We start from the raw sequence: 15,294 nt of genomic DNA, 5'->3' as shown, positions 1-15,294 counted from the left end.
GCAACAGCCTAGCTGGAATGTAATACTGGGGTCGTGGTGGGCACCTTGCAGATGCAGCCCCTTGGTCTAATTTAATGTCGTCCTCACTCTGATTTGAAAAGCCTTCTGCAAGTGGTCAGTTCACATCTCTGGCCAGAGCAACCAGACTCTCCCAGGGCAGGCAAAGACAGAGAGAAAAGAAGGTGGAAGAAAGAGAAAGCAATGGCCTTATTTGCTCTGGGGCTGGCTCCGCCATGAACGTCTTCCACACCTCCAATCACCATGCAGCCCTCAAGAGAGAAGCCCTGAAGGAATGTGGCCCCTGGCAGAAAAAAAAGGTTGCCCAGCCCTGGTTTAGTGTTACGTGTACAAACCTTAGGCTCACATTCTCTCCTCTTCTCCTGTCACAACTGAGATGAGGCAATTGAAAGCTTTCACCTAACCAAGGTTACTTTCAGTCGAAACTAGCTTGTTCCCCTACACTATAGTTAGGACAAGCCACAGTTTGTCTGGGTTCAGACGTAAGAACCGTGGCTAGTCCTAACTACGGTGTAGGGGAACAAGGCAGTTTCAAACCATAAGATTATGACCCTGGCTTTCCTCCCTAAACCATAGTTATGACTAGCCATGGTTGTCAGTTCTGATGAAACAAGTAACTACAGTTAATGGAAAACAATAAAAAGGCATTCCTTATTCTAGTGAGCCTCCTTGCGATGGGATGGAGAGCCATCTCAAGAAAGCAGTGTCACAACAAACTGGCAATGTACTAGCCCAAAGTTCCTGAAATAAGAGCAACTTAAAACTCAGAGGTTGTGGACTGGAGTGAATTGGCAGCTTCCTTCATGCCTGTTGTTGTTGTTTAGTCGTTTAGTCGTGTCCAACACTTTGTGACCCTATGGACCAGAGAACGCCAGGCACTTCTGTCTTCCACTGCCTCCTGCAGTTTGGTCAGACTCATGTTTGTAGCTTCGAAGACACTATCCAACCATCTCGTCCTCTGTCGTCCCCTTCTCCTTGTGCCCTCCATCTTTCCCAACATCAGGGTCTTTTCCAGGGAGTCTTCTCTTCTCATGAGGTGGCCAAAGTATTGGAGCCTCAGCTTCACGATCTGTCCTTCCAGTGAGCACTCAGGGCTGATTTCCTTCAGAATGGATAGGTTTGATCTTCTTGCAGTCCATTGGACTCTCAAGAGTCTCCTCCAGCACCATAATTCAAAAGCATCAATTCTTTGGCGATCAGCCTTCTTTATGGTCCAGCTCTCACTTCCATACATCACTACTGGGAAACCCATAGCTTTTACTATACGGACCTTTGTTGGCAAGGTGATGTCTCTACTTTTTAAGATGCTATCTAGGTTTGTCATTGCTTTCCTCCCAAGAAGCAGGCGTCTCTTAATTTCGCGGCTGCTGTCACCATCTGCAGTGATCTCCTTCATGCCTGGACCTATCTATTTGAGCAAAAGGAACATTCCTAGCAACGCACTGTTAAAAATCAGGACAGAAGCAGATTTCGGGAAACTTCCTGGGCAGATGTGGGAGGGCTTCGTAGAACTGGCTTCCAGTTTCATTTTTAATACTGAACAGAGAGCTGGCCTGTTTTATTTTTGGACACACTGGAAGGCGGGAATATCAAGTTGCTGCCAGCAATTCTTATGCAAAACCATTTCCCCCCTATTCAGTTATAAACTTAGGACCAATGTGGGAGCACAGAAGATTGTACTACATAATGATACTACCTATGAGGGAGAGGGCATGTGTCAGTGTTCTGCTATTATTAATAATAAAAATAAAAATCTGATCCTAAACCTCTGCTGCCTTGCAGGACATTTTCAGAAGAAAAGCCTCAGGAGTAAAAAAAATCAATCTGAAGTAGAGTCCTGAAGATGGTTGGATAGCGCTTTGTACACCTCCTTCCATCAACTCCTGCAGCCATGCTGGTGCCAAAGGTCTTGCTCTGCTTTCCTTTGGACCACATCAGCGAGGTGAAGAGGAGGGTCTTGTCATCTGGGCATCCCAGGACCTCCATACACACTGCCCAGTCTTGCACCCCAGGAAAGTCACCTTGGTGCTGCTAATGCAGCAGTTTAGTCTTCACCCCGGGATGCACACTCCATTGTTTCTCGCGACAGATGGATGCCAACAAAACTGGCCATCCTACACCGCAGGGAAGGGACGCGGGTGGCACTGTGGGTTAAACCACAGAGCCTAGGACTTGCCGATCAGAAGGTCGGCAGTTCAAATCCCCACGACGGGGTGAGCTCCTGTTGCCCGGTCCCAGCTCCTGCCAACCTAGCAGTTCAAAAGCACGTCAAAGTAGATTAATAGGTACCACTCCAGCGGGAAGGTAAACGGCGTTTCTGTGCGCTGCTCTGGTTCGTCAGAAGCGGCTTAGTCATGCTGGACACATGACCCAGAAGCTCCTTCGGCCAATAAAGCAAGATGAGCACCGCAACCCCAGAGTCGGTCACGGCTGAACCTAATGGTCAGGGGTCCCTTTACCTTTACCTTACACTGCAGGGAGAGGCTAGGAGAGCCTGAGACTCCCTGCTCCTGCAGTAGCTTGTGCTATGAGAAGAGAAGAATGCCTTGAAAAACGAAGGTGCCTTGGATGTATCTATGACTTCATGCCTCCTGGAGTTGCGAAGAATCCTTGTGCCACTGAAGCCCTCCCTCCCTGCCAATATGCCAGTGGTGATATCATACCCAGGGCAGGAATAAGCACGCACGTGGCTTCCCTGGCAGCCTCTGCTGCAGCTGACAAACATGCCAGAGGCGTTGCCATCACTGTCGATCAAGCCCAGTCCTATCCCTCAGCCCAGGCTGACTGGTTTTAGGGGGGAGTGGTGATCCCAGAGGATGCCTGCCCCCTATTCCTGCCTGAATGGGCAAGTAAATTCTTGAGAGAACGCTTTTTCCATGGTGTATGTCACTGCGGTCTGCAGGAGAGCTTCTCCTTCCAGTCCACAAAATATCAGAAGGCTGCTCCACAGTAACTCTGAGCAGGGCTTTCAGTGTGGTGGCCCCCCACTTTTGTGCAATAGTATCTCTGTCAAGAAGTTGCTTCAGGCAGCCACTCCAGAAACATGGAAAGGCATTTGGAGGAAGGCATTTTTTTAATATCTTGGCAAGCTTTTCTAGCTGAATCTTGTACCACTTTTAAACTTCAGCTGTTATTTTCAATCTGACCATGAGGACGTACTGGCTCTCTGGAGTTTCACACAAGGGCCAGTTCCCAGTCCGACCCCGAGATGCCAGGGACTGAACCCGGGACTTTTTGCATGCAGAGCACATGCTCTACTATGTGACACAACCCTTCCTCAACTTGTAACATACCAGGCCAAATTTAGCAGCAAAGCAAGCCTCTAGCCTGGGATTCGTAAAACAGGGATGTGAGGTCAAGCTCCGAAAAAGGACACCACTTGCGCAGGATGGGTAGATATTATATTTTTATTCAACCAGAGCCAGGGCTTTTTCGGCTGTGGCCCCAATCTGGTGGAACGCTCTGTCACAAGAGACTAGGGCGCTGCGGGACTTGACATCTTTCCGCAGGGCCTGCAAGACAGAGCTGTTCCACCAGGCCTTTGACCAAGGCACAGCCTGACCCCCTTTCTCCTTCTGTAATCCTCACAGAACTCTAGCCCAATGGTTGCCATTAATTTGACTCTGAATTGATTTTAGAATGCATTTCAATTAACTGATTGTGATTTTATGTAAACTGTGTTATTTTTACTGTTGTTAGCTGCTTCGGGTGGAGAGGGCGGGATATAAATATATTATTATTATTATTATTATTATTATTATTATTATTATTATTATTATGCTTTCCCTCTTAAGAGCCCGAGGCAACGTAAACAGGTTTTGCCTTTGCCCACTTTATTCTCACAACAACAAAAAACCCTGTGAGCAGCGTTAGAAATTCGGATATACAAGGGTTATAGTCGCCAAAACAGAATGCCTAGGGGCAATTTTTGAGCCAGAAGGCTCAAATGTCATGTTTTCCAAATACAACTTTTGGGTTCCTGAAATTCATTCTGATTGTGCAGATAAAACACAACAGACAGAATTGTACAGGGTGTGTTGCTACTGTCTGAAAACAGTCAGGATCCGAGGATCCCCAGGCATGCACCTCCAGGTGGTGGAGATGTCCGACGCCCTCCTGGCGCCTGGGCATCTCTACTTGACCGCAAGTGGCCAATAGCTGGGTGCAAAATGCGCCTGGTGAATTTAAAACGCTGCCTGTAAGGCAGGTATCGCTGAGAGCAAGTGACCCAATTTGCCACCCAGTAAGCTAAGGCTGGGGAGGGTGGGATATAAATAAAATTTATTATTATTATTATAAAGCTATGGTTTTCCCAGTAGTGATGTATGGAAGTGAGAGCTGGACCATAAAGAAGGCTGATCGCCAAAGAATTGGTGCTTTTGAATTATGGTGCTGGAGGAGACTCTTGAGAGTCCCATGGACTGCAAGAAGATCAAACCTATCCATTCTGAAGGAAATCAGCCCTGAGTGCTCACTGGAAGGACAGATCGTGAAGCTGAGGCTCCAATACTTTGGCCACCTCATGAGAAGAGAAGACTCCCTGGAAAAGACCCTGATGTTGGGAAAGATGGAGGGCACAAGGAGAAGGGGACGACAGAGGATGAGATGGTTGGACAGTGTTCTCGAAGCTACCAGCATGAGTTTGACCAAACTGCGGGAGGCAGTGGAAGACAGGAGTGCCTGGCATGCTCTGGTCCATGGGGTCATGAAGAGTCGGACACAACTAAATGACTAAGCTTTACGTCTGAGCAGGAACTTGATCCCGTGTCTCCCTTAGTCCTCAACTGATGTGCTCACTATTGCAGCTGGCTGGCCGGCTGTCTTCCTGAGCAAAGTATAATTCCAAGTACCGGCCTGAGGGAGAACTGTGCCTCAAGGACCAAAAGGCTAGAGGAAACACCCATTTAATAATTCGGCATTCACTAAGTTTAAAATGAGAAACCATGGTGGTGACCTTTCTAACGAAACAGAAAAGTTGTGGGGCGGGGAGAGATATATTTCTGTTGTGATAATCTGAACAAGAAGGTTAGCTGTCCTCCTCGCACAGGAAGAAATATGGATGTATGAATCAAATATAAATAAAAGAGCAAGGTTCTGTTGACTCCAAAAAGCGAGAGAGCCTTTGAATCACCATATGTTTGGCTTGGATGCCTGCCACGGTTGTATAAATAGACCCTCCGCTGGAAAACCTACGGCGAGAGAGAATGCCTGTCCAGAAAATAACACAGATCTCGGAGCAGAAACCCTTTGCTCACGGAAAAACAGTGATCCTCATAGAATTAGTATTAGCATTTGTGCATATCACATCTGTCTCCTCTAAGTATTTCACACCCATCTCTCTATATCAACAAATCCTGCCACAGTCCAGTATGGCAGCAAGACAGGCTTATTTAGGTGAGAACAGGTCAGACTACAGTCCACATTGGCAAAATACATTTAAAGCAGTATCATATCACTTTTAACAGCCACGGCTTTCCCTCCCCCCCCCCGAAAGGATCCCGGGAACTGTAGTTTGTTAAGGCTACTGAGAGATCTTAGGAGACTCTTGTCAGAACTACAACTCCCAGAGTTCCCTCCGGAGGAGTTGACTATAAAAACCACTCTGGGAACTGTGAGGCGAATAGGGGTCTCCTACAATTCTCAGCACCCTTAACAAACTACAGCTCCCAGAATTCTTCAAGAGAAGCCCATGGCTGTTTAAAGTGGAATTGTAGAGATTTAAATGCATGGTGTAAACATAACCTACATTTTCAGGTTGGAGGCACCATGTACACAAGCCAGCTCCTAAGAAACAGATGTGAGGGTCTCAACTTACCGTTACAGCCATTATAACATATCCCCCCCCCCACACACACACAATATTTCAGGGGTTTTGCTAGCTAGGCAAATCTATCTGAGCTCCCAAGTACCCTATTTTTTTAAGAAGTGGTTTGAAGACGAGAAAACAAAGCAAAAAAATGCATATAAATATTAATGCAGATTTTAAAAGATGAATGAGGGGAGGGAGGTACAGCCGAGAGAGATGTAGCAGATCCCACCAGCACAAATGCAAAGAATCAAAATGTCTTGGAGCACGGCGGAAAGCACTTTGTGGGAGGATAAATGGTTCTTTATTTCTTTGCACTGTTAGTCTGTACCGCGGCATGATTTATAGCCTTTTTCTGCTAGTTAACAACAAGGAAATGTTGAAACATTTTGAGAAAAATTAAGAGGCAACATGACAGAGGCATGCAAGGTTATGTGGATAGGGCGAAAGCTTTCCTCCCTTTCTCATAATACTAGTACAGGAAACGTCCAAAGCAGCTGAATGTTGGGAGATTCAGAGCAGACGAAATAGTTCTTCACGCAAGTGCAAAAGGTGTTGCAATGGCCACCATCTTGGGTGACACCACAAGAGAAATCAGACAGATTCATGGAGGTAAATGGTCAGAGGCTCCATGGTCGCGCATGGCCACTGTGAGAAAAGGGTGCCAAAGTAGACAGGCCATTGGCCGGATCCATTGACCCGATCGTCTTGTGTTCTTATCTTTCAGGGGTATGGTAGGATACGTCCTTTTTATTTTCTCTGTCGGACAAACAACTTTCAGATTTGTTCTAGTGTGTTTTATTCAAAGCGTTTGGCTCTAAATGACTCACAAACAGTTCAGTGCTTTATACTGTTATAGATTTAGGGTGAACCCTAGAAATTAATAAATTCTAGGATTGCCTATGGGGTGGGAAGGGAGAAATATAAGCTGCAGAGGAATTCCTGGGGTGTGTTTTTGAACAAGGGTTGTTGGGAGGAAGAAGCAGAAAAAGGAGGGCTGAAAGCCATCTTGGAGGGAGGCAGCCTGAAGGTTGCACTACAGTTCCCAGGTGCTGGAAAAGGACTTGAATCCAACTCTCCCTGGTCCAAATCCACACTATGTTCATTCATAGCAGTTGTCTTCAACCTTTTAAAACTCAGCCGGGGGCTCATCTTTAACTTCTGGACTCCCTCCATGCAGACTGAAGGTGTAAATAGGCGAATAAACCCTATTTCTTGAAGTACAACATTCTCCACTGTGTCTTCCATTCTACAAAGGGACATGGAACCTGTGTGTGTGTGCCCAGGAACCCATGGGCTTTTGCCACCGCTTGGCAGAGAGAGAGGCAGGCACCCAGCTTTTGCAACAACATATTTGCAAATTGGCTTATTTATTTGCAAAGAGCATATTTTTTTGTAGAAAGCAATAAATAAAAGCAATATAACAGCACCACCAAAGGAATGCCCTAAAATAAATGAGGAATGAGCAGGGCTTCCTCTACTCTCCTCACATGCAACACTGCTCAAAAACCAGCTTATTTACAAAGACAGGAAGGAGGAGGAGGTCGGCAATTAGAGTAACATTAACTTGGCTGGTTGACAATCCCGGATAAACAAGGAAATCCAGCCTATTTTGAACAGAAGTGCTCATTGCCATTTTTTAAGGGGATTTGATGCTTTCAGTTTACCAATCCCAAACAGAATGGATTCTGCTCACCAAAACATTTGGGAGAGAAAACAAACATATTTTCCTTCCCAAAGTACATCAGCCACGTTTTGTGGCCTGAAAGGTGCTTAGCAAGCCCCTCTCTTTTGCAATCTAAAGCAGCTCTCAGAAAGGGGGTTTATTGGACCCTTCATGGACTCAGGTGGGTCACCAGTTGTGCAGCGTCCATTGGGCCTAGCTGCCTCTACAGTATCCCTTTAAAATGCTCAGAGCCAATTATATTTAGGGTGGAAGGAGAGGTTTTAGCAGTGTTTGTTGGTTTCTTTCTTTGCCCGTAAAAGAACAAGGGGGGAAACACATTAATGAGTTTAGCTGTCTGGCTTACTGAGGACGGGGAATGACTGGCTGGTCAGGGACTTCAACAACAGACCCTGAGTGTTCCTTGATGGCTGGAACTTTCTCTCCCCTGCCTTTGAAAGGTGACATCCTTCAGCAAGTGAGAGGGAGAAGCAGTTTTTGTTGCAGTTTAAGTTTTGGGAAAGAAGTTCCACTATGGCTTGGATCGAAAACAAGTCATGTACTCCCTCCTTTTCCATCATGGATTCAGTTGAGCAGAACACTTCCTGGTTTCATCAAACCAGTTCACTGTGACATCCAAACTGGGAAACTGGGGTTGAGATGATCATTCCAAAACAAGATTTCAAAGAAGGATCAAACTGTGGTTTGGAGGGATTGCTCAAACTGCAATTTCCCTGTTCGAGTGTCATGAAAAATGAGGACATTGATAAACTTTGCTTGTTCGTGTTATTGTCCTTTATTTGTAAAAAGTCTGTTAAAAAGAGCAGCTTTCTTAAACCATGGTTCCTTAAACTATGGTTTGTTCAAAACCAAAATCATTCTCTCCCTGCACACACACACACACACACACACTTGCAAAGGAGAAGGACATGGAAATGAACAGAAGAAGAAGCCTTTTACTATTCTCCAGGATTTCAGACATGGCTCTCTCCCAGTCCTATTTGGAGATGGTGGGGACTGAATGCAAGAACTTATGCAAAGAAGATGCTCTTCCACTGAGCTTTGACCCTTCCCAAAATCTTCTGCTAATGTCATGTTAATGAATGGTACAGATGCAGAGCTCAGTGGAAGAGTCGGCAACTCTGATTAGGCCTTTCCCTGTGATGATATGATGAAGGTTAGTGGACAAAATCGTCCCCATCATTTTATGGGAAAACTTCACTTGCGAAGTTTCTGCACAGTGGTGCCTCGGGTTAAGTACTTAATTCGTTCCGGAGGTCCGTACTTAACCTGAAACTGTTCTTAACCTGAAGCACCACTTTAGCTAATGGGGCCTCCTGCTGCCTCTGTGCCGCCGCTGCACGATTTCTGTTCTCATCCTGAAGCAAAGTTCTTAACCCGAGGCAATATTTCTGGGTTAGCAGAGTCTGTAACCTGAAGCATCTGTAACCTGAGGTACCACTGTACATCGATAACACAAACTTGGAGGAGTGGGGAAATAAGTCTCTATAAGACTCACTTTTTACCTCCTAAAAAGTAAGGGGAAATGTGTGTGCGTCTTACGGAGCGAATACAGGCTGCACAGCTATCCCAAAAGCCAGAACAGCAAGAGGGATTGCTTCTTTCACTGCGCAGTAATCCCTCTTGTTGTTCTGGCTTCTGAGATCCAGAATATTTATTTCCTTGTTTTCTTCGTCCAAAAACTAGGTGCGTCTTGTGGTCTGGTGTGTCTTATAGAGCGAAAAATACGATAAGTCTCGAGGAATTGTATCAGAAGAAGTTTATGCATTACAACTAATGCTGTTCAGAGAGGCCTATATTTTCACGCCTGCTTTCAAATTTCACCACGTCATTTCATCTCAAGTCTGGACAAGCTGTCCTCCACATCCAAAGCCGCTAAAAGAATTCCTCATTAAGGCAGGGCTTTTTGGAGATCCCTGCCTACACGTTTCTAGCAGACTCCCATCTTACATGATCACGGGCTCGTGTAGTTCAAGCGGTTACAACATAGCGACGCAGGCAGGTTTAAGAGGAACACGAAGTCTGAACTGAGCGGGCATGGTATGTGTGGAAACGACATGGGAGAAACATGAGCAACCATGACTCGCTTCTGCTTTGAAAAGCACAGGGCCAAGCCAACGGACAGTGACATCTTTTATTGCATTTTAAGATTGTGAGGTCATTGCCCAGTAATGCAGACAACTACTTCAGTTGCTGCACATTCATTATGTAATGCAACCTGAAAAGCTTAAGTAATATTGAGTCGCCTCCGTTGTTGTGTGTGCAAAATTCCACTCACGCAACAGGACTTCCTATTCTTCTACCCCCTGCCCTTCAAAATCTGCTTTAGAGGGTCTTCCAACACTTTTAAGACTACATGGGGGGTACTGAATGGGAGAGGAGAGGAGAGGGAAACTTCCATTGCACAAACAGACATCTGCTGCACAAGCTGAACAGCTGGATGTGACCCATTGTATTAACAATTCTATTATGATTAATAGTTATTAATTGTGGAGGTATGTGATAGCTTGCATTTGCCAATCCCTCGAGAAGAGCAGCAGCAGCCTGGAGGCAATTTCAGCGTTCTACAGAAAGGCATTTCTCGCCCTGCAAATCAAGGGTCTCTGCCAAACAGCTTCACAGGCGGTGAGACTGTGTGCAAAAGAGGGGTAGCACGAGACTCTTAATCTAAGAGTCGTGGGTTCGAAACGCACATTGGGCAAAGAATTGAACATGACCCTCATTGTCCCTTCCAGCTCTACAGTTCTCTGATTCTGTGAAAATGTGGGGGGAATATACTGTTACTATAAGGGATGCGGGTGGTGCTGTGGGTTAAACCACAGAGCCTAGGACTTGCCGATCAGAAGGTCGGCGGTTCGAATCCCCGCGACGGGGTGAGCTCCCGTTGCTCGCTCCCTGCTCCTGCCAACCTAGCAGTTTGAAAGCACGTCAAAGTGCAAGTAGATAAATAGGTACCACTCCGGCGGGAAGGTAAACTGTTTCCGTGCACTGTTCTGGCTCGCCAGAAGTGGTGTAGTCATGACCCGGAAGCTGTACACCGGCTCAATCGGCCATTAAAGCGAGATGAGCGCCGCAACCCCAGAGTCGGCCACGACTGGACCTAATGGTCAGGAGTCCCTTTACCTTTATACTGTTATTATGATGACTATTTTATTATTAGGCTGTCAGTATATTTTTCAAATGTTTTTATCACTGATGTTCCGCGCTCTACCTGGAAATGCAAGGGATTGAACTGGTGAACTTCTGCATACAAAGCGCCTGCTCTGCCACTGAGCTATGCCCCACCCTGTTCAGCGTGTTTAGCATCTGGCAGGGGAAAGCAGCTGGAAGGAAGGCTGGATGAGGACAGTGAATTGTTGGGAAATGGGTTTAGCTGCCAGCGCCTCCTCTGACATTTCTCTGCCCTCCCCTAAGGCACTTTGCAACTTTTTTTGGCATAGCCTTTGGTTCTCGGCCGGGATGTCTCCATATCCTGTAGCCACTCATAGTCAGCTCAGGTGAGAAGCTGTAGCAAGACCAGCTTGGCCTCAGTTCCAAGAATGAAACAACAGGCATGGACACCAATACTCCAAGAGCTGCCAGTCTTGTCCATCTGCCTATGCTTCTGACCAACTCTGCTTTTTTAAATTTTGAAACACACAACGACATTCGTGAATTTCAAACACACACAAATCACACCTCGTTAATTTTATTAAGAAGTGGAAAACTGCTCCAACTGAAGGGTTTTCTTGATGGTGTTACTAGAGGCTCACCCAGTTAGTTTTATGTCCACGTCATGCTTCCAGCCTCTCCTCCAAGAAGCTCAAAGCAGCCTACAAAGTCACCTTCCTATCAGTATCATTTTTGGGTGCCTTGGGCCAATGTTGTTGTGGTCCTGGCAAGACCTGAATCTGCATTTTCTTACTGTAAAGGTAAAGGGACCCCTGACCATTAGGTCCAGGCCAGATCCTGAAGGCAATAGGGCCTGATCCGGCCCCCGGGCCTTAGTTTGCCAACCCCTGCTCTAAATGTTACACCTGTCTTCACCCTCTGCATTACAAAGATGTCCGCAAACATGACATGAAGGCTAGCAACATCATGTGGGAATCCCTTGCGGATGATCACAGTGCCTGGAGACAGACATACAGGTCGTGCATCCATAGCTGTGACCAGAGGAGGTAGGGAGGGAGGCCCGTTCTCATGTTGCCACCCTCCAGATCTCCAAAAGCACACATATACATATACATATGCATATATATACACACACACACACACATACACATTATTCACCATACTGAATTATCAATTTTGTCAGAATAAAATATGAAACTTTTAGCAACGGTCAAATTAAAAGGACACTAAGTTTTTAGAATGGGTTGCTTACTTTTATTTTTGGGGAAGACTCTTATTCCTTGCATTAAGGGTAGCCAAATTCTGTGCGATTGCCATAAAACTTAGGGAACAAGCTGTGCTATCATAATGATTAAGGCCTTAAATGCTAATTTTAGGTTATATGTTAGTGACTAAGCTTTAATTTATATATTTTTTAACTGTTGCTATATCTGTATTATCCCTGTTATACCTAATTGCAAATTCAAATGCATCCCTATCGTGTTTTATGACTTCCTTGATATTTTATGTATGCTGGAACTGGTCTGTGACCGAAATAATCAAATTCATAAGGTGGGAGGGAGGAAAATAATTGGTGCGCTGAGAGAATAAATGCCGTGGTGCATCTGCTGCAGCGCAACTGGATGCTTCCATCTGCCCCACCTGCAACAAAACATGTCTCTCCCGTATCGGTCTCTACAGCCACAGCAGGTGCTGCAACCTTCCAGCTGTTTGACTTCATTCTCAAAGGCACACTCCTCCACTGCCTCTGGGGACAGACGGATGCCAACAACTTCACCCTCAGCCTCTGCCAAGCTCTGCTTGTGAATCCCTCAGCTCACACACTAAAGTATGAGTAGAAAAGGCTTCCCGCAAGAAACATACACTCCTCTTTTGAGAACCACCCCCTTAACAGTATCCAGCCTTCACTTTACAGCAGGGCAGGGCAATATATTCCTACAAAGGGTGATTGACCCACAATAAAAGTTCACTGGAAGCCACAACCAATGGTGGGTGGGGTTTGCAGCTGATCCCAAACCACAGGCCCTGCACCCCACCTTCGGGATCTTCAAAGTGGGACCCATGTTTTATCTCAGTAATCCTTACAACAGCCCTGCATGGTACGGCAGAATTATTGCTCCAGCACTGCAGGTGAAGAGGCAAGGTTAAGAGTGAGTGGCTTGCCGAAGTCCACCCACTGAGTTTGGAGAAGTGGAGAAGCTCCAGCTGGGAGCTACACCTTCAGAAGGGCACACCTGTGGAGGTAGGCTGGAATAATAGTCTCCTCTCCCTTGTTTACGTGGGATTCCCCCACTTTAACGCACTCTCAGTCTTCCCATCAGCAGAACTGGAGAGCTGAATGCAAAAACATTTTGCAGAATGAAGGATGGGTTCAAAGGACGTGAGTGATTATCCATTTCTCAAGACTCAGGATGAAACAATTTAGACCTCCGCCATAACTCAAGCAGCAATTTGATGGCCTCCTTGAAGCTACAGTTTTGATTCGCTAATCATCTGGCATGTTGTGCCTCATCTACATACTGTACCTCTAAACTATTTTGTTTGCTGTCTCACATTTCTGAGATCCTCTAACTTCAAGAAGAACGGACAGACTCGGTTGCTTTTTAAAACATTCAAATGTTCCACCCAACATTTTATTGCTGTTTTTTGCATGCTTCAAATTGCATATAAATTATTGTTTGTTTTAAATTTCTCTAACCTCCCTTGGGAGTGGGGTTTGGGGTTGTTGTTGTTTTGCCCTGAAAAGTTAAGCATGGATTTCATGAATTAGGTTTCGCTAACTTCACCAATCGCAAACCAAGCAAATCTCTCCTTTCTTACCCCACCAGCACCTCCACACATACACAAATAAAGCAGAACCGGCTCTTTACGCCTTCCTATACTGGAGCCGACAGCTGTATTTAAAAGACGCTCTCTTTCCTGGTCCTTCCATTCTGAAAAAGCTGCATCCCGTTGCATCTCCTGCTTACAAACGTCCATGACACAAACAAACACCGCTAATCTCAAAATGTCACACGCGTCTTTTGTTATTGGGGCAGCTGCCTCCTCGCAGCCCCAGCCCGGATCCCTGGGCGGGTTTCCTCCGAGGGATTCCCCCGAGCAGAGGCGCCCCGGGGCTGCAGCCCTCCTCCCGCGCTCCCGTCTTTTCGGCAGGGGAGGAGGGGAAGGGAGAAAGGTGGGACGGACACCTAGGGAAGAACAAAGGCAGCGGCAGACAACAAAGGGGGCCAGGTAGAGCAGGCAGCCAATCCCATGGCAGGCGCGGGAGAGGGCTCGCCTAACAAGTGGTGGCCGCGCGCGCAGGGGAGGGAGGCGCCTCGCCGCGGGAAGGAGGAAACCCCGCTCAAGTTGCGCGCTCCGGTCCCGATCCGCGCGGGCCACGCTCCCCAACACCTGCGCCAAGCTCAGGCCCGGTGGGGGTGGGGTGTGACTGGGGAGAGGGAGGAAGACGAGGGGCTTTTCCATCCCGCCAGCCTTCGCCTTTCTCTTTCAAATCCCACGGGAACAAATGGCTCCCGCCTCCGTTGCCGCCCGAGCTCCTTTCCCGCCCAGGCGCGGAGGGAGAGGCTTTCGAAAAAGCGCCCGAGAGCAGCAGCAGCAGCAGCGCTCGCCTCTTTCTCTCCCGAGTCCAGGAATCTGGGGGCAAAAAAGGGGGGGAGGCTTTCGGGCCGCTGCCTCCTAATCTCTGCGCCCGGAACTTCCCAAGTATGAATCTCAAAGGCCGCATCAATAACTGCCCTTCTCTGCTAATTCTATTAAAAAATAAAAACAAATCTCCCCCTCCCTTCTTGGCTCCCATCTCTGCCAAGCCCCCACCCTCGAGCGCTCTTTTGCTTTCGCTTTGCTCCAAAAACTTCGCCAAAGGCGCGCGCGCAAGGAGCTGGGTAAATTCTCCAAACTCCAGGCGATCCACCCAGGCAAAGATTGTGCCACCATCAACGCACAAGGCGCGCTCCCAGCGCAGAGTCCCGCTGCTGCCCCGAGCAAGGCCCGCTCCTTTCCCCCGCTGCCGGTTGAGCGACGCCCGGGGACCCTCCCCAACCGCGGACTCTCCTTTACGCACGGAGGGAGGAGAGAGAGAGGGAAAAAAGGAGAGGGCTCACTTTTCTTTGCGCGCGGGGTCTGCAGGGGGCAGCCGCTCCGGATCAGCTGGGGAGGTCGCTGGTGGGCGGGAAGGGAAGAGCGGGGCTTTCCTTGGCGCCGGAGTCCTTCTCCTTCCCCGCCGCGCCGGGGGGTTTCCGACTCCCTCTACCGCGCAAACCACGCCCCGGAGCCGGTGCCGCTCGGCCCGATCGATTGCTGCCTGCGGTTCTCCGGCGGGATCGCTGCGGCCGCCCCGGATGGAAAGAAGGGAGCGCGCGGGGGTTGGAGCGCCGCGCCTCGCCTTGGCCGTCGGCCCGACAGTCCGCCCCCGGGAGAGAAGGAACAAGGAGGCTCCCTTCTCGCTCCCGGCCTAGCGTGCAGTTCCTCGCCGCCCGCCTCGGCCCGGCCAGCGCGCAAACAAACAAACAGCACGTGGCGGGGAAGGCCGGGAGGAGGAGCAGGGAGGGCACCTGCTCGGAGCGGGCTTACTTGGTGGTGAGTGGAATTGCGCACCGTGGGATTTTGGCAAGCAGAGAAGGACCTAAGCGCTCTGCGCGGGTTTTGCGCCCGATCCACCGGTGGCGGCCGTGGA

The 15,294-nt window shown here is 48.0% G+C and overlaps 1 protein-coding gene across 1 annotated transcript in view; it reads right to left on the bottom strand.

Moving 5' to 3' along the window:
- SYNE2 (spectrin repeat containing nuclear envelope protein 2) overlaps positions 1-14,906 on the bottom strand; it is a 240,313-nt gene extending 225,407 nt beyond the window's left edge. The window contains exon 1 of the mRNA XM_081908040.1: positions 14,723-14,906. The gene's annotated coding sequence lies outside the window, so the exon portion shown is untranslated. The remainder of the gene's footprint in view (positions 1-14,722) is intronic.
- Between the last annotated feature and the right edge of the window lie 388 nt (positions 14,907-15,294).

Source organism: Podarcis melisellensis (assembly GCF_964234715.1).
Source record: "Podarcis melisellensis genome assembly, chromosome: 1".
NCBI classification, from domain to species: domain Eukaryota; kingdom Metazoa; phylum Chordata; class Lepidosauria; order Squamata; family Lacertidae; genus Podarcis; species Podarcis melisellensis.
This window is presented reverse-complemented; position numbering and strand designations above follow the sequence as displayed.